The sequence below is a fragment of the Papio anubis genome, chromosome 7 (assembly GCF_008728515.1).
Source record: "Papio anubis isolate 15944 chromosome 7, Panubis1.0, whole genome shotgun sequence".
Classification (NCBI taxonomy): domain Eukaryota; kingdom Metazoa; phylum Chordata; class Mammalia; order Primates; family Cercopithecidae; genus Papio; species Papio anubis.
This window is the reverse complement of record NC_044982.1, coordinates 97,823,204-97,843,821: the sequence shown is the minus strand read 5'-3', so window position 1 is coordinate 97,843,821 and position 20,618 is coordinate 97,823,204. Positions and strand designations below refer to the sequence as shown.

General features: G+C 41.0%; 1 protein-coding gene across 5 annotated transcripts in view; it reads left to right on the top strand.

The window, feature by feature from the left end:
- The window catches only part of SV2B (synaptic vesicle glycoprotein 2B), a 171,343-nt gene that overhangs the window by 41,305 nt on the left and 109,420 nt on the right, over window positions 1-20,618 (top strand). The window contains exon 2 of one of the 5 annotated variants that reach the window (XM_031668326.1): window positions 11,507-11,624. The exons of the other annotated variants lie outside the window; for them this stretch is intronic. The gene's annotated coding sequence lies outside the window, so the exon portion shown is untranslated. The remainder of the gene's footprint in view (window positions 1-11,506; window positions 11,625-20,618) is intronic. 5 annotated transcript variants of the gene reach the window in all.

Genomic DNA, 20,618 nt, shown 5'->3' with positions numbered 1-20,618 from the left:
CAAGAGTGCAGAGAGGTTCCCCTTTGAGGGCCAGCTCTGCCACTTACCATCTGTGAGACTTTGAGCAAGTTCCCAAATTCCTGCGAGCTTTGCTTTGAATGTCTAAAGAGTGGTAAGGGTAATATCTACTTGAGAGGGCTCTTGTGAAGATTAAATGAGAGAATATAAGTAAAATCCTTAGCCTATTGCCTGGCACATAGCGAATGCTTAATAAATCATTCATATTATTATTTTTTCCCTAAGGGTTCAAGCCAATAGAGTTGCCAAATAGTTTGGGTTTTGTTTTGTTTTTTGTTGTTTTTGGACAGAGGTCACATTTTGGCAACATTTTTTTCTGCTAATGGATATTATAGAAAGTTACATTCAGAGAGATAGATGCTGTACCTGAAAGGGTATATGTTTAAAAGACTGACACTGTCTGATAGGAATTGGCAGTAAAGAACACAGGGTCCCACAGTGGATCCTCAGAGCTCCTGAGCAGAGGAATGGCACAAAGAGAACAGGAAGGCAGAGAGGTAAGATACACGGCTTTGCAGGAACTCATTTCAGCCTAGATGTTAGCTGGAGGCCCTGAATCATAAGAGCTGGATATAATGGGATCACACTCCACTCTACACTCTGGAAAGGTCCAAGATTTCTTGCATTTCACAGGCATCCTCAAAAGTCCCCCTTGACTCTGACTTCTGCTGATTCTCAACCCCTGTTCCTGTTGCGTGCCCACAGCCTTGCTGTTCTGTCTTCCCTCCTCTGTCTCCTCTCTTCTGTACTTACTCCATCCCGTTCACTTCAGATAAAGAACAATTTAATTACCTCTTTTGCTACCTTTTCTCTTACTAACTCATGCTGTCTGGGTGTCTGCTGCCCCAAGTGGCATTTCAAGATATTTTCCTGAACAAAGAGAATAACTTCCTGAAAAAAATTACAATGCTTGCTTTTAAGTAATAATTTATTTCCTATCTCCCTCCAAACCTAAATATTTAAGTAATGAGATGCTGAGGAAATATAGGAATGCTCATGTAGGTGGTGTGTTAGCAATGGAGAGAAAGACTGGATCAGGAGATATTTAAGAGACGATAAGATCCTATGACAAATTGACTGTAGAAGAAAAACAAAGGAAGGGGAAGGAAGGGAACCAACATTTATTGAATGCTCGTATGTTAACAACAGCCCTATTCTATTAGTTTTATCCCTAACTTTCCAATAAATGGAAATCAGAGGGGTCAAATAATTTTATAAAAATAAAGTTTAGCATATACTCTTTTTTTTTGATAGCTTGCAATTTGAATTTTTGCATGCATCTTTCTTTCAATGGTTTCTTAGGTGCAAGTAGCAGAATCTGCTGCTGCTTCTTTGTGAATGAGGCTCCTTTTACTTGTGACAGCACAGCTAGTGGCTGGGAGTTCCAGGGAGGCTGTTTCCCAACGGTTGGTGCTGTCCAGGGATAGACTGGGTGGGTCCACTCTCATGGGAGGTATTAATATTTAAGCAAAGACTGGAGGACGGCTTGGTTGGGGTGTTGCTGTGGGAATTTGGATTTGGATAGGAGGTTCCCACACAGGGCTGCCATAAGAACCACTTGGGGGAAGGCATATTCAAAATACAGATGCCTGGGTCCTAGTAGAGACAATTCAGTATGTCTAGAATGGCTCAGAAGCCTTTCAAATATGTTCCCCGGTTGATTTTCATGCACACCTAGGTCTGGGGACCATTGAAACAGGTTGCCATTAACCCTTTTCCTGTTTGCCCCGAGAATACTCGCTGGTGGCACTTGCAGTGGCAGCATTTACCCTGAGATAACTTTGCCACAAAATATCTCGCTTTTATTATTATTATTTTCACATGGCTCTAGTGTATTGACTTTGGAAACAAAATACATCATTCTATCAACAGCATTCTGTTTTTAGTAGTGCTATTTCCATTTACAAAATATAGTAATTCTCGATCGCTGAAAGTGTCAAATCCCAGAAAACGCAGCATTCCTATGTGTGATGTTAACATCATTCTGGAACAGTTGTTGGGTGAAGACCCATTTGATGAATCTGATTGTTCTGAAATAGATGATTCTGATGATTCAGACAATTCTGATGTTTGTTCTGTTTAGAAATAACTCCAAGAACAGTTTTTATATTTTATTTTCACATTGATAATTGGTCAGATTTGCTTCAGCCTCAAAGAGCATGTTAATGCAAAATTAAATGAGCACTGGCAGTGAGCCGCACTATTTTTTTCTAAATTGGTAAAGTTCCCTTCATCACTGGATTCTCTAGAGTCTGTCTTCTATTATGGGCAAGGAGAGTCTTATAGCCTTTAAGACACAATGCTCTATTCATGTAGGCAGTGATAACTGGTCAAACATGATTTCTGTTTCATTCTTGGAGAAAGTAGAATACTGAGCTCCTTTAAAATATTTGGGTTACATATTCTCTTTGTAATGGAAAATGGTATTTACTCTAGTAGTATTGTTGGTGATGCCACACATATTTTACTTTGAAGAAGCCAGATAGTGTTTATACACCTGCAGAAACTAGCTAGAGGAATCGAGATGAGATTCCTAGCTAATATATATACTTACAAAAAACAGAAGGGTAAACACAGGACTGGAGTGGTTTGAGGAATGGAGCATGCTCAAATATACTTCTCCTTGGTGCGCTCGAAGTAGAAAAAGAAAACTCAAGGGATTTAATAACAAACATATATTTTCTGGGCCTTTGGTAACATGCTGCCCAATATCTCTTCAGCTTTCAGGTTGAAACATTCATGATTTTTTTTTAAAAAAGCGTTTGCTTGTTCTTCCCCAAGTAGATGGATACTGGTAATAAATAATGAAAAAATATTGAATGCCAGGAAAATGACATGCAATTTTTCTTTCTTCCTGCTATAATACTTTCTTAATAATTGATGTGTGCATCTTTTCTAGTGGTGAAAGACCTTTACTTAAAGAGAGATAGCACACAGACAAAGCTGAGAGACTTGCTGAGTTTGTGGCCAGCTCAGAGGCATTGACCACCAAACCATTTGCATTTCAACAGCAGGACAGCTCTCAGAAGAGGACACAGGATAGAGATGCCATGCTTTCTCTACTTCTCTTACCTTATTCCATGGCACTCAGCCTTCTTTGGCAGCCAGCCTATTCCTCATTTTTAAGTAGGAGGACTCTATAATTAACTCCAACCTATTTCTGCTGTGTTAATTAATGTGTGTATACAGAAGGTTGCTGTTTTCCCTTAAGGTGTGATGAAGAGGACTGTTTTTTTTTTTTTTTTTTTTTTTTTTTTTTAATGGAAGTCACTTAGAGCTTTAGCAGATGTAGCAATTCACTTTGAATAGCAAGACACAACAAATTCTTTTTTTTTTTTCTTTTTTTTTTTCTTTGATAGAGTCTTGCTCTGTTGCCCAGGCTGGAATGCAGTGGCGCAATCTTGGCTCACTGCAAGCTCCGCCTCCCAGGTTCATGCCATTCTCCTGCCTCAGCCTCCCAAGTAGCTGGGACTACAGGCACCCGCCACCACGCCCAGCTAATTTTTTGTATTTTTAGTAGAGACAGGGTTTCGCCGTGTTAGCCAGTATAGTCTCGATCTCCTGATCTCATGATCCACCCATGTTGGCCTCCCAAAGTGCTGGGATTATAGGCTAAAGCCACTGCACCCGGCCAACAAATTCTTTTTTTTTTAATTTAATTTTTATTTTAAGTTCAGGGGTACATGTGCAGGTCTGTTATATAGGTAAACTTGTATCATGAGGATTTGTTGTACAGATTATTTCATCACCCAGGTTATTGAGCCTAGTACCCATTAGTTATTGTTCCTGATCCTTTGCCTCCTCCCACCCTCCACCCTCCAATAGACTCCAGTGTGTGCTGTTCCCCCCACCCATGTGTCCATGTGTTCTCATCAATTAGCTCTCACTTATAAGTGAGAACATGCAATATTTGGTTTTCTATTCCTGAATTCGTTTGCTAAGGATAATGGTTTCCAGCTTTATCCATGTTCCTGAAAAGGATATGACCTCATTCTTTTTTTATGGCTGCATAGTATTCCATGGTATATATGTACCACATTTTCTTTATTAAGTCTACCATTGATGGGCATTTAGGTTGATTCCATGTCTTTGCTATTGTGAATAATGCTGCAACGAACATACATGTGCATGTGTTTTTATAATAGAATGCTTTATATTCCTTTGGGTATATATGCAATAATAAGATTGCTGGGTTGAATGGTATGCCTGTGTTTAGGTCTTTGAGGAATTGTCACACTGTCTTTCACAATGGTTTAACTAATTTACATTCCCATCAACAGTGTATAAGCATTCCTTTTTCTCTACAACCTCAGCAGCATCTGTTATTTTTTGACTTTTTAGTAATAGCCATTCTGACTGGTATGAGATGATATCTTATTGTGATTTTGATTTGCATTTCTCTAATGACCAATGATGTTGGGCTTTTTTTCATATGATTGTTGGCTGCATTTATGTCTTCTTTTGAAAAGTGTCTGTTGATGTCCTTTGCCTACTTTTTAATGAGGTCATTTTTTTCTTATAAATTTGTTTAAGTTCCTTATAGATGCTGGATATTAGACCTTAGTCAGATGCATCGTTTGCAAAAATTTTCTCCCGCTCTGTAGGTTGTCTGTTCACTCCGTTGATAGTTTCCTTTGCTGTACAGAAGCTCTTTAGTTTAATAGGTCCCATTTGTCAACTTTTGCTTTGGTTGCCATTGCTTTTGGTGTCTTCATCATAGAATCTTTGCCCATTCCTTTGTCCAGAATGATATTGCCTAGGTTGTCTTCCAGGGTTTTTATAATTTTGGGGTTTACATTTACATCTTTAATACACCTTGAGTTAATTTTTGTATATGGTGTAAGAAAGGGATCCAGTTTCAATCTTCTGCATATGGCTAACCAGTTATCCCAGCACCATTTATTGAATCCATTCCACATTGCTTGTTTTTGTCAGGTTTGTCGAAGATCAGATACTTGTAGGTGTGTGGTCTTATTTCTGGGCTCTCTTTTTGAGCCAGTGCCATGCTGTTTTGGTTACTGTAACCCTGTAGTATAGTTTGAAGTTAGGTAGCATGATGCCTGTGGCTTTATTCTTTTTGCTTAGGATTGACTTGGCTATTTGGGCTCTTTTTTTATTCTATATAAATTTTAAAAAAATTCTAGTTTTGTGAAGAATGTCAATAGTAGTTTAATAGGAATAGCATTGAATTTACAAATTGCTTTGGGCAGTATAGCCATTTTAATGATATTGATTTTTCCTGTCCATGAGGATAAAATGTTTTTTCATTTAGGTTTGTGTCATCTCTGATTTCTTTGAGCAGTGTTTGTAGTTTTCCTTGTAGAGATCTTTCACCTCTCTAGTTAGCTATATTCCTAGGTATTTTATTTTTTTGACACAACTAATTCTACTGGGTAAACTCTACCTGGGACTACAGTACAAAAAAATCATACAGACTCCCTCTGGGCTCTCTATGGGCATTGGAAAACAGTGAACAAAGTGGAAGGATCCTGTCCAATGACATTAGTCCGACTACAGTCTGAATCTGAACACCACACTATAGTGACTGTGTGATTTTTTGTAAGTCACTTAACCTCTCTGTGTCTTGTTTGCTCATTCATAAATGGTGCACAGAATGCCTCCTTTGATCAAGAGTGACTCATGCAATGTTTATGAAGCTTCTGAGTCATATAACTCAATTTATGAGCCTATACATTGGCTGTAAGTGTTTACCCCATTAGACTAAGATCCTTGAGAGCAGAGACGATGTCTTATTTGTGTCTTCAGTGCCTAGTAACAGTAGGAACTCATATTTATTGAAAGACCAAAAAAATGAATTTGTCTTATTTGATTAGTAATCTTTACAACTGTGCAGTGACTCTTGCTGGGGTATAGATAAGTTTTTAGCCCTAAACTCTTCACAGGTCTGTGTCCCTACAGGAATGTGGACCTTTCTCAACCTGTTGGCAGAGTGTGGTCTTGCCAGTTCACAAAGCCTACCACCTAGAATTACACTATCCCTTCCTGCATGGTCCTTCTGGCCTGGGAGTCCTCTGGAGCTCCCTGAGATGTGGGGTGGATGCAAATCTTTGCAGAGATGCTGGTGATCCAGCTTGCCCAGACGTGCCATGCAGCCACTCCCCTCTTGGGTTGTGTCATGTCAGTGCCAGTGCTATAGACAAGCAGGGCACGAGGGGCAGCAGGTTTTTTTCCTGCTTTCAGAGACCTCTATCCATCCTCTGCTTCTGTGCTCTTTCCCCGGCCTAGGTGAATCTCTTTTTAGTCTGAGTGAGATCGACTTCCCCTTTCTGCTCTTTAAGGCACTCAGTCCATGCCTAGAATCTCTCTTTCCCAAAGGCCATAGGCTTTTGGAACACACAAGCCAGAAACAGTTTCAGGTAATTTATTTTCTGCTCTGCCTAAACCTCTGCTGGATATCAAACATGCAAGACTCATTACTTGCCTGAATCCGGGAAGGGAGAGTTAATATCTTAAAATACTACAAGTCTGGTGCCTAGGAGGAAACAATTAGATATTGGGGACTCGTCTTACCAGGGATGGCAAATGTTACAGGACTTTAGGGGATATTAATTCCTTATGATTGTGAGATGGTGAAACTCCAGGTATCATTGCAGCATTTAAGACAGGAAAAAGGATGGAAGAAACAACAGTTTTCTGTTTGTTCCCCACCACACCACCCCCCTCCGTTTTGTTGCTGTTGTTTTTGAGACAGAGTCTTGCTCTGTCACCCAGGCTGGAGTGCAGTGGCGTGATCTCAGCTCACTGTGACTTCTGCCCCCTGGGTTCAAGCAACTCTCCTGCCTCAGCCTTCCAAGTAGCTGGGATTACAGGCATGCGCCACCACGCCTGGCTAATTTTTGTATTTTTAGTAGAGATGGGGTTTCACCATGTTGGTCAGGCTGGTCTCAAACTCCTGACCTCATGATCCGCCTGCCTTGGCCTTCCAAAGTGCTGGGATTACAGGCGTAAGCCAGCGTGCCTGGCTTGTTCCCTTTTAACAAGAAATGAAATAGCATTTTAGAGCCCCTCTGCCTCTCTGAGACTTTAAAAAATGTATCATTGACCAAGATAGGGTCACATAGCACAGGAGGCAGGAAAAGCCAACATTGGGTTTCCAGCCTCAATGTGGGGAGACAGCAAGTGAGAAGTGATGAGGCAAGCTGTTGAGTTAGCCCATCTCAGTCTGGGTTCCCCCAGAAGCAGATCCTGAAACAGGGCTTCAAAAGCAAGTGGTTTGTTTGAGGGTGAAGTAAAGCCTGGTAAAGTCATGAGAAAGTGAGAGGAAAAGGAGAAGCTATGTATATAGTCTCGGTTCCCTGAAGAAACACAGTCAATAGGGAATATTTATATAAAATATACACATATGTAATATATATATAACGAATTGACTTACATGATTTTGGAGGCTGAGAAATCCCCAAGATCTGCAGTTGGCAAGCTGGAGACCCAGGAGAGATGATGGTATAAGGTACAGTCCGAGTCTACATCTGAAGGCAGAAGAAGGCTGATGTCCCAGCTCAAAGACAGCCAGGCAGAGAGAATTCTTTCTTACCTAGCCTTTGTTGTATTCAGGCCTTCAATGAACTGGATAAATCCTACCCACATTGGAAGGGAGCCTTCTGCTTTACTCAGTCCACTAATTCAAATGTTAATCTCATCCAGAAACACCATCACAGACACATCCAGAATAATACTGAACCCAATGTCTGGGCACCCCATGGACTAATCACATGGACCAGGACAGAGGGCATTTGTCAATTTAGCTACCACCATGGGCAGCCGGCTCTTAATCCTGGTGGAGTGATTTCAAGATCTAGTGTAAAATATATAGACTGGTGCTATCTCACTTTTACCAGTCATTGGTTGAGGGCTGCTAGGGATTGAAATCCCTGGTACTCTGTCCTGCTCATGACCTGGCAGATGGGCTTTGGCCTGAGGATGCCTTCAGGCAAAGCAATGCAGGTGCTGGCCATCGGAAGTCCGGAGGTTGCTCTTTAGTAGTAAGATGAGGGGATATGAGTGGGCACTGGTGGTATCAGTGGCCCCAGCTGACAGGGTCCACCACACAGGGTGTAGTAAAGCACTTGAATGATCAGTAAATGCTTTTTGATCTTTTGAAAAATTAAAAGCTGTTGATTGATTCTAAGTCTCAGATGTTTTGACCTGTAGGACTTTCTTTATCTCAGAAGAGAAACTTGTGCTCTTAGAACATTTTCTGTGGGGACAACCTACCAAAGAAAGAATGAGGATCTTGTGAGGAGAATCTGAAGTGATTGAACTGTAGACCTTACAACCGGAACCACTGGGAGCCGAGCTCTTAGTCTCTCCATCTTGGACATGGTTTGGCACTTAAAGGGAGGGCAGATCCCACTGTCTTATGTAGCTTTCAAATTCAACCTTGGCCAAGGTGGTGCTATCTGCTGTCCTAATGTGGGAAAACTGAGGCTCAGGGAAGGATTTGCCCAAGTTATCCAGCTGCAAACATCAGCGTAGAACCCAGGGAAGCCTGACAATAAAACTGGTAGCTGTTCCATGATACTTACTGGTTCCCTTCCAAGAAGATGACCTTTCGAATGTGCCATAGAAATAAATAATGGTATAATTATATGCCATTTCTTGTGCTGACTCACTTCCAGGCCAGTGGCAGAAAGTTCTTCTGATGAGAGTATGTAGTGCTGACCCTCTGATATCCTCTCTCTCTCTCTCTGTCTTTCTGTCTGTCTCTCTTTATTTATTTATTTTTTGACAGAGTCTCACTCTGTCACCCAGGCTGGAGTGCAATGGCGTGATCTTGGCTCACTGCAACCTCCACCTTCCAGATTCAAGTGATTCTCCTGCCTCAGCCTCCCAAGCAGCTGGGATCACAGGTGCCCACCACCACACCCAGCCAATTTTTTGTATTTATTTTAGTAGAGATGGTGTTTCGTCATGTCGGCCAGGCTGGTCTCGAACTCCTGACCTCAGGTGATCCACCTGCCTCGGCCTCCCAAAGTGCTGGGATTACCCGCGTGAGCCACCACGCCTGGCTTCTGTCTGTCTCTCTATCACTCTTTGGTCAGGTGTCTACAGCTGTTGGTAGGGTTTGGTGTCATGTTCCCGAGTCAATCAAGTCAGCTCATGCTGGGCTGAACTGTACTCTTGAGGTATTGATATTTCCTCCTGAATTATTAACTTTCAGATAGCTGCTAATACCTGTGTTGAAAAACATAAGTTGCAAATAAAACTTGGCTCTCTTTTGTCCTTCTGTTGTTAAAATTAATACACACATGGATTTGTCTGTGAATGCCCCTCTTCTTCTTTGGACGTGCTGCTGATCCCTAGCTCCTGCTGGGAGGAGGACCAGCTGTCCATGCTTCTGCCCCAGTGTCTGCTTCCATAAGCAGAGGGGTGGGCACAGATTGTAAGGAAACCAATCCCATCATGTTTTCTGTCCTGGGAATTTAGTTCTGAGGCTCTGAGAGACTGAAATAGTCATACTGTGGCAAATCATGCCACAAAATCATGTCTGAGTCTTAGATATGGGTGCAGAGGAGCTTGTAGTGAGCAGAGAGCAGGCAGATGTTTGTGGGGAAGCAGAGACAAGAGAACAGATGGCTCCGTGGAGAAGGAGTTTTGAATTCTGCACCCCCACCCCTCTGCTCCTGGGCTAGACTTTCCTCCCCTTGTCTAGCAGACTCACATGATTATGATGAAAGAAACCCCCTTACACAGGTAGCCTGGGAGGGGGCATGGGTTCCTTTTCATCCAGATGGTCCCCAGTCAAGACGATTTGGGTGAGAGCCTGTGGGCTTCAACCATGGAGCTGCCTCACCACGAGCGTGGAGCTCTGCCCTGTGCTGAGACGGAAGACTAACAGTTAAGCACAGGTGTGCACATTCAAGCCTGTGTGTCTCTTCACAAAACTGATCAGGGCCGAAACTCCTAATTGAAACAAAACAAAAGCACAACCATCTGAAGAGAAAAACCATGTCATTAATGGTTACGCCGAAAAATTGAGTCAAATTACCGGGTGGTTTCCATAGAAAAGTTAAACTGCAGCTTTATAATTTGGCCATAGTATCCCTAGGGAGCAAGTTGTGATTTATTTGCTTATTTTAAAAGATAAACAGTACCTCCAAAAGCCTGAATAACAAAAGTTAAATATGAACCACTTTAGCCTAATCAGCCTGAGACCACTAAGGACAAATCTACAGCCCAAGAAAGTCAGATTTCTTGATCCATTTTCATGATGGAAGCTGCACGCCTGAAGGACCATTGGGCATCTCACCAAACATAGGGAAAGATAGAATTATTCCGCAGTTTTCAAGAAGGCTAAAATTTAGGTAAAATGAAAATAAAGCTTAAAAGCAAAGCAGTGCTGGGTGTAGAGGGGTCTGGACTGTAAATTGAACCCAGGTTCCCATTTCCTTGGAAATGACAAAGGTAAGATAAATGTGAGTGTTTTCATCAGAAACCCCTTATATGAAGCTTTATATCTGGGCTAGAAATCAGAGCTGCTTCTGTGTCAAAGTGACTTAGATCTTCCAGGCAAGAGTGAGATGGTTCATTCTTACTCATACAATTTCCAACAGTGAAGTTTCTGATAGTCACTGATTTTAGAGATCAAGGCTTTTCAGGATGCAAGAAAGCAGTAGTTACTCAAAGAAGGTTATTATGTGCCGTGTGTCCTTGGGAGAAATATCATTTCCTGGTATACTTTGCAAGTAGCTGTATCTGTGTCTGTTATCCCTGCCTGGTGAATGTCAGGACAAATATTTATTTTGTCAATCTGAGTTAATTTTTACTCTTTAAAAAAACTTGGAGGCTCTTTGTGGGAGAATGAGTCAGTGTTCTTTGTTTTTTCCAGAACTTGTGAATAGATTTTTGTAAATCTTGTGAGAACTCGCAGCTATTCTATATGAACACACATGGCTAATGGTGTTTGGAGGAGCTAGGTGGGACCTGCCAGCTTTGCTGATATCACAGCTGGGATTTCCCAGTCTTGAGAGGTGGCATAACACAGGGCACTGTTCCCACCTTTGAGTCTCTTGGGCTTTACTTTCCTGATCTTTTTCCATATGAGGGAACATGTACTATTATTTACTTAATTTTTAAGAAGTGAATTTACATCTTGTGCTTAAATGGATACATTACAAAGTAAAGCCTTTAATCATTACCATAACAGGAAAAACAGTATTGCTTTCATATATTCAAAGTAACCATAGGAAAGAAATTAAATGATGCCTGATATCACTTCTTGTATCATCTATTGCTTGTCAAATTGTGTGAGACTGAGGCTTGTCTTACCTTTCAAAAAGGGAATGTGGGGTGAGGAAGATATAAGCAAAGATCAGAAAGGAAACAGAAAGGAAAGGCTTTCTCCATGATTAGAAAGATAAAAGAGTTAAAAGAGGAGACTCATACCATGTATCTTAGTCCATTTTTTACTTCCATAATAAAATACCTGAGACTGGATAATTTACAAACAATGGAAATCTATTTCTCACAGTTCTGGAGGCTGAGAAGTCCATGATCATGGTGCCAGCAGATTCGTGTCTGGAGGGGGAATCTCTGCTTCCCAGTTGGTGCCTTCCAAGATGGTGCTGGGTTCTCACGTGATGGAAATGGTGAGCTCTGCCCTCACATGCAGAAGGGCTAAAGGGATGAATGCTGTGTCCTTTTAGGGTAGAAGAGATGGAGGGATCCGGCAGCTCCCTGAAGCCTCTTTTAAAGAGCATTAATCCCATTCACAAGGTGGAGCCCTCGTGACTTAATTTGTTCACCTCCACCTCTTAATACTATCACCTTAGAGGTTAAGTTCCAACATATCACTTTTGGGGGGCACATACGTTCGAACCACAGCACCAGGATTCGCTATTGGACCACCTCACATCATCTCTGGTGCCAACGTGACTGTGTGTCCCACCCTTGGGAAACTAGCATTGCATTTTGGGAGATTTGGCTGCACATTCACAGGCTCAGGATGGAATCAGGTCCCACCATGTTTTAAGTCTGTGACCTTGGGGCAGGCATTGAGCTTCCCCAAAGCTTAATTTCCCCACCCCTCATGGGGATAGTAATTGTTATTACTTGTTATGATTGCTTTGAGGATTTAATGAGCTGATTCATGGAAAACTGTTAGCACTGTATCTGTCGTATATAGTTTTCCACAGCTCTGAGCTAGGATGCTGAGATAAGCTTGTGTCATGCATCTGCCAAGGGCCAGTGCCTGGGTAGGTTTTAGAGGTCACATCTTGGTCACAAAGGATGTCCATCCGTATTGACCAGGAGGGGGAAGTCAAGCTGACTGTTGAGGGTCAATTCCTATTGTGTCAAGTGGTAAGAGTCAGGCTGGAGACAAGGGTCAAAGAACTATGTCAGGGCAGGGGCAGGGGCAGGAGACAATAACAGAACATCTGCCAAGAGTCAAGACACAGCCTCTCCGCAAATGTAGGCAGGCCATGCTGAGATGTGTCTGAGGTTTCCCTTAGTCTCCTGTGGCTTGGGGCAGGGGGGCGGGCATCCCAATTAAGGGAGACACAGCTTCTCTAATCCTAGCTCCCAAGAGACAGTTATAGGGCCCCCGGTCTCATCTCTGGAAAGAGACTATAAAATAATATAAAGAGACTGTTTTGTAAGGGTTATTTTATAATATAAATTAATATTTATAATATAAAATAATATAAAGATACTCTCTTACAGAACAGTTTAGGGCCACTGGTCTCATCTCTGGAAAGAAACTATTTGGGTGTCATGCATTCATCTTTTTGTAGGCCTACTATGTGCTGGATGCAGTGCCAGGCACTAGACATGGTAGCACAGAAACATGGTTGTCCAGGAAGGCTTAGGTCAGGGGTCCAGGAGATACTAAGATTAAGTGACAGAAATTGAGTCTTAGACAGGCAGATTGTGGAAGGAGCAGGGAGGCACACAGGATAGGCAGAAGCCTGGACCCCACTTGGCTGTGTAGCTTCAGGTGTTGGTGTCAGCGTCTGTCCATATCCTCCTGCTGTGGGATGAATGTGACCTTATTTAGGTTCGGGGTTTTTGCGGACATAATCAAGTTAATTTGAGGTCATAGTGGATTACAGTGGGCCCTATTCCAATGACTGGTGTCCTTATAAGAAAAGGAAAATTTGAATACAGCAACACACACAGAGGGAAGATGGCCACGTGATGACAGAAGTAGAGATTGGAACAATGAAGCTGCAAGGTATGGGCTGTCCACAACCAGCAGAAGCTAGGAAGAGGCAAGGCAAGATTGTTCCTTTGGAGGGAGATGGCCCTGCTGACATCTTGATTTTGACTTCCAGGCTCCAGAAATGTAAATTTCTGTTGTTTTAAGCCACCCAGGTTTGCAATTCCCAAGAGCATGGGTCCTTGGGGAGGTGCCTGTGAGCAGGATGGGGGTAAACAAGTGGAGTGAGGTCTCTGCCTTTCTGTGCCCATTACTGATCTTTTGTTACCGATGAGTGCCTTTCCTCAAATTCCTGAGTATCCCAAAGTACTGTTTCTGGCCCCATCCCTGGGACTCTGATTCTTCCGACTCATGGACAACTCTCCGTCCAGCTCCACCTTTCACTATCCAAGAGAAGCCATAGAAAGTAGAAGGTAGGAGCCTTGGAGCAAAATGGGGAAAGGGAAGGGCATGGTTGAGGTAGGAGGGATAACCTGCAGGGGAGGAAGAAGGTGTAAAGAATGGAATCCTTTTCTGCAGAGTCAAGAGCAGACCACTTGTGTCTCAGGATCCTATGCCAGTGAGTATTAACTGCAGATGGACATGGTACTGACACACCAGTTCTTTCCCAGTTTAGCCATCTTCTCTGCCTGGTCACCAGCAGGTAGCTTTAGACACATTTCTTGCTTAAAGGGCAGATTAAATAATTTTATTCAATGTTTACCTAGATCCTGGGGCAAGAAACCAGCATTCCTTGTATAGATTTTGCTCCCTGGCCTCTTCTGGACCCCAAGATGCAGGAGAGGACTTTCTGCCTCAGTCCATGGATCAGGGTATGTGGCCAGAGGTCTCATGTCTCATGACTGAGTGTTTTATCAGAGACCTGAGGGTCAGGGCTGGGGACTGATTTCTCCCTCCACTGCTTGTTGCAGGGGGATGTCTTACTCCCTCACAATAGCCTTTATGAAAAGAAAAAAACCTGGTCAGTCAAATTGCATTTTATCTAAAGAGGAAGCTTAAAATAATCTGAGCCATTTGACAAAACTAGAAGGATCAGATCTCAGGTTTTTGATCTTATGTAGGTGGTCATTGTTCCAGAACATTAAGATAGATAGTCGTCTGGACTCAGTGGAACCTCATGCATTTTAAGAGTCCCTGAAACCCATGTGGCCACTCTGCAGACTCACATTTACCATAATTCTCAACACTACATTCTCTTTTTCCAAGAAATCACAGGCCCAGACATTGATATTTTGATGAGCTGATACAGAAATAAATTTCAGGCAGAGGGGTTTTGGTTGGAGAGAAGCAAGAAGGTCAAGCAGAAAACAAGGAATGGAAAAGAGTTTTATGTTCATGTCAGAGGGCCTTCCAGGTCACTCCAGGCTGGAGCTTGAGGAGAAATGTCTCAGAGGGACTTGACTTCAAGGCCCAGGGACTTAAGAGTAGACATTTAGGAAAAGAAATGCCTCAGTAAGCTTGAATTCTCACTGCCAAATTGTAAGGAAAGGGTATAGATAGCTTTCTTTCCTCCCTTCCCTAGAGTGGGACAAGAGGCCCAGTGTGACTCTACGGACTTCTTAGAGATGAGTTCTCTTGTGCAGGGCCACTTGATGAACACATGTACCTCAAAAAAGCTAATAAGAGATTTGGGGGATTCCAGTGTCAGAGGGGTGTGACTCAGCCAGCTGAAAACATTTTAAGCATCAGATTCGTGAAAGCTCAGAAAAATCAAGCTCCAGCCTTAAACAAAATGGCAGGTAGGAATCAGGAGCTGAAGCCAAGGGTATGGTAACGGGAGAAAGTCCAGCAGCCTGGGAGCAGGTTAGTGATGGGAAGCTGCACAGGAGAGACCCGTGCTAATAGCTCTAGGCTGTCAGCCTTAATGGCCATTGGCCTGGCTTAAACATACAGGGTCAAGCATTCATCCCTTTCTGGAAATCTCTAGTTGAAAACAAACTCAGACAAATCATTTTCTATCGATTCAGACTGAAAGCCAAAATCCCCAGAGGACTCAATATCACCTGCCTCAAGCACTTCCTGGAAAACCTCCAGGGTGCAATGTCTTTGCAACCCATTATTCTCAGCCATTAACTTCTCTGGCTTATTAACCACATGGAGAACAACCTACCTCCTTTATGTGGACTGCTAATTGCAATTTTTGTTTTTACGTAACGTGTTGGGACAGATGCTTTATTCAGAAAGTAAAGCCTCAGATAAACAAGTGTGTAGGCACAAGTTCCTCACTTGCCACCCAGGGCTCTGTATAGCTGCATTTGATTCCCAGCTATAGTCAAATTAAGAATTAATTTGTCAGTTAGGAAATGGATAAGGCCCTGTGCATATCAAACACTGAAATCATGGGAGCAGGTTAAAGAGGGGGAAACTGAGCTGGGAAATGCAAAGTAGGATTTGGGAAGGATTTTTACCTTTTTCCCATTTCTACCAGTCAAAGTCTGCAGAACCTTCCAGGAAGCATGTCCTGGAGTGACTGGGAGTCAAATCACTTGGGATGCACAGGGAAGGAATGGTTTCTGTCTCAAATAATCTCTGTGAAGCTCCAAGAAAAAGGCATGAAATCAAGGGAGGTGTCCTAGATCAACAGAAGGATGGGTCCAAAAACCCATGGGGGACCCAGCTGCTTTGTTCCTCTTTTTCCTTCTCTTCTCTACCTGCACATCCCCCACAAGAGGAAATGTTAACATTTCCCTCATTTCTTCCTGGCTGTAGGATAATTTTGGCCAGAGTAGCAATCTTAAAACATAGCCTTCTTTGTGATGCTCTCTTGATAAAAAATAATAAAACAAATGCTTTTGCCGCTTACAATATGTTAGGCACTGTTCTGAGCTCTTTGCACATTCTAAGTCATTTATTTCTCACAACAATGCTGTGAGGCAGACGCCATTATCATCCCCATTTTAGAGAGTGAGGGGAGAACTGAGGCATAGGGAGGTTAATTAACTTGTACCTGGTCATAGCGCTAAGTGGCAGAGCCAGGATTTGAACCTAGAATCTAGATCAAGATCCATGCTTTTTTCTCCAGTCTGCCTATAGAACAAAGAACAAGTGTGTTAATCTGGCATTCAGTGTCTTCTACCACCTGGGCTCTGTCTACTTTATCCCCTGTGTATACTTCAAAGTACTCTGTGTGCCTCCCACAAAAGTATTTGCATTGTTTATAAAAGACAAGGAGTGAATCTTTTTATTATGCAAAACTTCATAAAAATGACAGGAGGCAAACAATCTAATCTCAAATTAGCCAGGGTATCCACGGATGACAATACAAGTGAACAGTAAAATGCAAACATTTTCTTAGCCACAGAAATGAAGACTTAAACAATGAATTACCTTTTTTGGGCACAATTTCTAGCATTTGATAATACATGCTGTGAAGGTGTGAGGAAATGAGCAGTCTGTTTAGAGGAGTATAAATCAATTCAGTATTTTTGGAGACTGACTGGATAATAATAGCTATTAAAAAGAAAAATATGTATGTCTTTAGTAAAATAATCTCTCTTCTAGCAATCTTTCTTCCAGAAAATAATACCACAGACACAGTAAGGCAAATGCATAAGGATGTTCATTGATGGGTTGTTTGACAATAACAAGAAATAGGAGCCGGATGAATTTCTATAAAGAGGAATATGTTTGAATATATTTTGCTACATCAAAATAATACCAAAAAATATAATATTATGCAAAAGAAGTAGGAACACTTATTTTCATTGGCTTGGAAAGCTGTGTATTATTGTATTAGTTTTTCATGCTTGTGTAACAAATTACCACAAATTTAGAAATGTAAAATAACACCTAATCATTAGCCATGTCTCTGTAGCTCAGACATCTGGCATGGCGTGGACTGGATTCTCTGCTCAGGGCATCACCAAGCTAAAACCAAAGCATCAGCTGGACTGAGTTCTTATCTGGAAGCTCTGAGGGAAAAATCAGGTTCCAGTCTCATTCTTCTTGTTGGCAGAATTCAGCTCCTTGTGGTTGGAGGCTGAAGTTCCTGTTTCATTGCTGGTTGTCAATTAGGGACTACTTTCAGCTCCTCGAGGCTACCTGTATTCCTAGTCACATGTCTACCTCTATCTTTAAGCCAGAATAGTGTGTCAACTCCTTCTTATGCTTTGAATCTGTGACTTCCTCTGTCTCTGACCTCTAGACCCAAATTTAAAGAGTTTATGTAATTGTCTCCCTATTTTTAATGGAACTTATTTGGGACCTTAACTATATTTGCAGAATTTCTTTACATTAACATCTGGATTCATATTTGATTGAGTAAGTGGGAGAAAGTATATGTACACTAGGGTCTAGGAATATTGAAGACTATATGAGAATTCTGCCTACCATAATGATATACCACAAATGAAAAAGCTATTCATAGATCAAAAGATTGAGCATGAATCCATTAAAACATTTTATATTTATATATGGATAGCAATACAGATGAGTATGTTTACACACATATTGATTTTTTATATATTAATATATATGGGGCTGGACAGTGGAGAGTCATGCAAGACCATTCGAGGGCATGCTGTTAAAAGTGGTTATTTCTGTGATTGGGATTGAATAGGACAGAGGGGACTTGTACTTTTTCCTTATGTTTTTACTTTTTAAAAAATTACAAAATTACAGGCGTTTATCTGTTTGTGTTTTTTAGTACATCAGCCCCTCATATCTTTGGCATCTGCATCTATGGATTCAAGCAACCGTGGATCAAAAAATTTTTTTAGGCTGGATGCAGTGACTCACGCCTGTAATCCCAGCACTTTGGGAGGGAGAGGTGGGTGCATCACCTGAGGTCAGGAGTTTGAGACCAGCCTGGCCAATATGGTGAAACCCCGTCTCTACTAAAAATATGAAAATTAGCTAGGTGTAGTGGCAGGCCCCTGTAATCCCAGCTACTTGGGAGGCTAGAGAATCACTTGAACCCAGGAGGCAGAGGTTGCAGTGAGCTGAGATCACATCATTGCACTCTAGCCTGGGCAATAAGAGCAAGACTCTGTCTCAAAAAAAAAAATTTTTTTTAAAGGATATCAGTATTGAACATGTACAGGCTTTTTTTCTTGTCATTACTTCCTAAACAATACAGTATAACAGCAATTTACATAGTGTTCACATTGTATTAGGTATTATAAATAATGCAGATGATTTAAAGTATATGGCAGGCTGTGCATAGGTTATATACAAATATTACACCATTTAATATAAGGAACTTGAGCATCTGTGGATTTTGGTATCCATGGAGGGGGTCATGGAACTAATCATCCATGGATTCTGAGGAATGACTATATTTGAGCCTTTAAGGTCTCTGACATCACTGTAGGAGACAGACCTGAGGGAGGAAAGTGATCTATCTTCATAGATTTACATCGTCTTCCATTTTCATCTGCTTATAGCCCAAGTCACAGCACCACTTCTTCCAAATTTCAACAGTCATACATATTTTAAAGAATTTGAGGAGAAAAATAGTCAATTATGTTTATCCAGATATTACCATTTCCAGGTTTTTTTCTAGTGTTATTTCCTTTCCACTTGAATAACTTCATTTGGTGTCTCTTTTAGGTGAGAACTGCTGAAAACAAATTCTCTTTGTTTTTCTTCATCTGTAATTATCTTTATTTTGCCTTCATTCTTGAAGGATGTTTTCACTGAATATAGAATTCTAGGCGGACAATCCTTTTCTTTCGGCACTTAAAAATGTTCCATTGTTTTCTGGCTTCCATGATTTCTTGTGAGAAATCTGGAGTCATTTGAATTGTTGTTCCCTTAATATCAGTGGTTCTTAACTTCAGCATTATTGACATTTTGGGTTAGATATTCTTTGTTGTGAAGCTTCTGTCCTGTAGGATGTATAGCAGTATCCTTAGCATATTAGGTACCAATAGCAGTCGACTCCCAATGTGATAAAAATTAAACAGTTGGAAACATCTGACCTTGTCAGATGTCTCCTGGGAGGCAAAACCAACCTGGTTGAGAAACACTGCCATGCAATATGCAATTACACTGCACATAATGGTTAATTAAAAAATATGTTAAATATAATTATATATATCTTAGGTTTTTAACAGTTTGATTATAATGTGTCTGGTCATAGTTTTCTTTGAGTTTATCCTATTTGAATTTCACTAAACTTCTTGAATATGTAAATTTATGACCTATAATAAATTTGAAGAGTATTTACTCATTTGTTAAAATTGTTAAAAGAAAATTTTCAGCACCAATCTTTTTCTCCTCCTCTTTAGAGACCCGAATAGTATGAATTTTAGAACTTTTGATATAGTTCCACAGATTCTGAATCTATATGACTTTTTTTTCTCAATTTTTATATCCTCTATTATTAAGATTAGATACTTTTAATTGACCTGTTTTCAAGTTCATCAGCTCTTTCCTGAGTCATCTTTATTCCTCTGTTGAATCCATACAGAGAGTTTATAATTTCAGTTATTGTAGTTTTTAGTGTTTTTTTTGTAAAGTTTTTATTTCTGTACCGAGAATTTCTTTTAGTTAATTTAAAGAGTGTTTACCATTATTTCATGGAATACGGTTACAGTAGTGTTTTTAAGGTCTTTGTCTGATAATCCCAACATCTGGTCATCTTGGGATTGGTATCTGCTATCTTTTCCCTTGAGAGTTAATTATATTTTCCCAGTTTTTTTGTTTGGGTAATTTTAAATTGTGTATTAGTTTCTTATTACTGATGTAACAAATTACCACAAACTCTTGGTTTAAGGCAAATTTATTCTTGTAGTTTTGGTGATCAGAAGTCTAAAATTAAGATGTTGGCAGCCCTGCATTTCTTCTGGAGACTTTAAGAGATAATACATTTCTTGTCTTTTCCATATTTAGAGGTGCTTGCATTCCTTTTTTGTGGCCCCTTTCTCCATCTGCAAAACACATCACTTCAACCTCTGCTTTTGTCTTCACATCTCCTTTTTGTCTGATTCTGATCCCCCTGCTGCTCTTATAGAAAGGCCCTGTGATTACACTGGGCTCACTTAGACTGTACAGGAAATCTCCCCATCTCAACATTCTTAACTTCATCACATTTGCAAAATCCCTTTTACCATGCAATGTAACATATTCATGGGTTCTGGGGGTTACTAATTAGACATCTTTGCAGGGGTTATTATTTATCCTACCACAAATTACATTCTATAGATTTTGAATATTATGTTACAAGAATCTAAGTTCTGTTAAAATCCTGTGAAGAATGTTCATTTTTTTTTTTTTTTGAAAGTGGGTAATCAACTCAGTAAGTAAGATTCAGATGGCAAGGGCTGACCTACCTCCTGTAGGCTCTGGATCCAATGTCAATTTAATTTTCACAGCCTTTGTGGTGCTATTTGATTTCATCCCCAGATGTGCCACTCGGGGTCAGTCTAGAATCTGGGGGATGGTCTCTACTATAATTCAGTTCTCAGAGCCGTTGCTATAC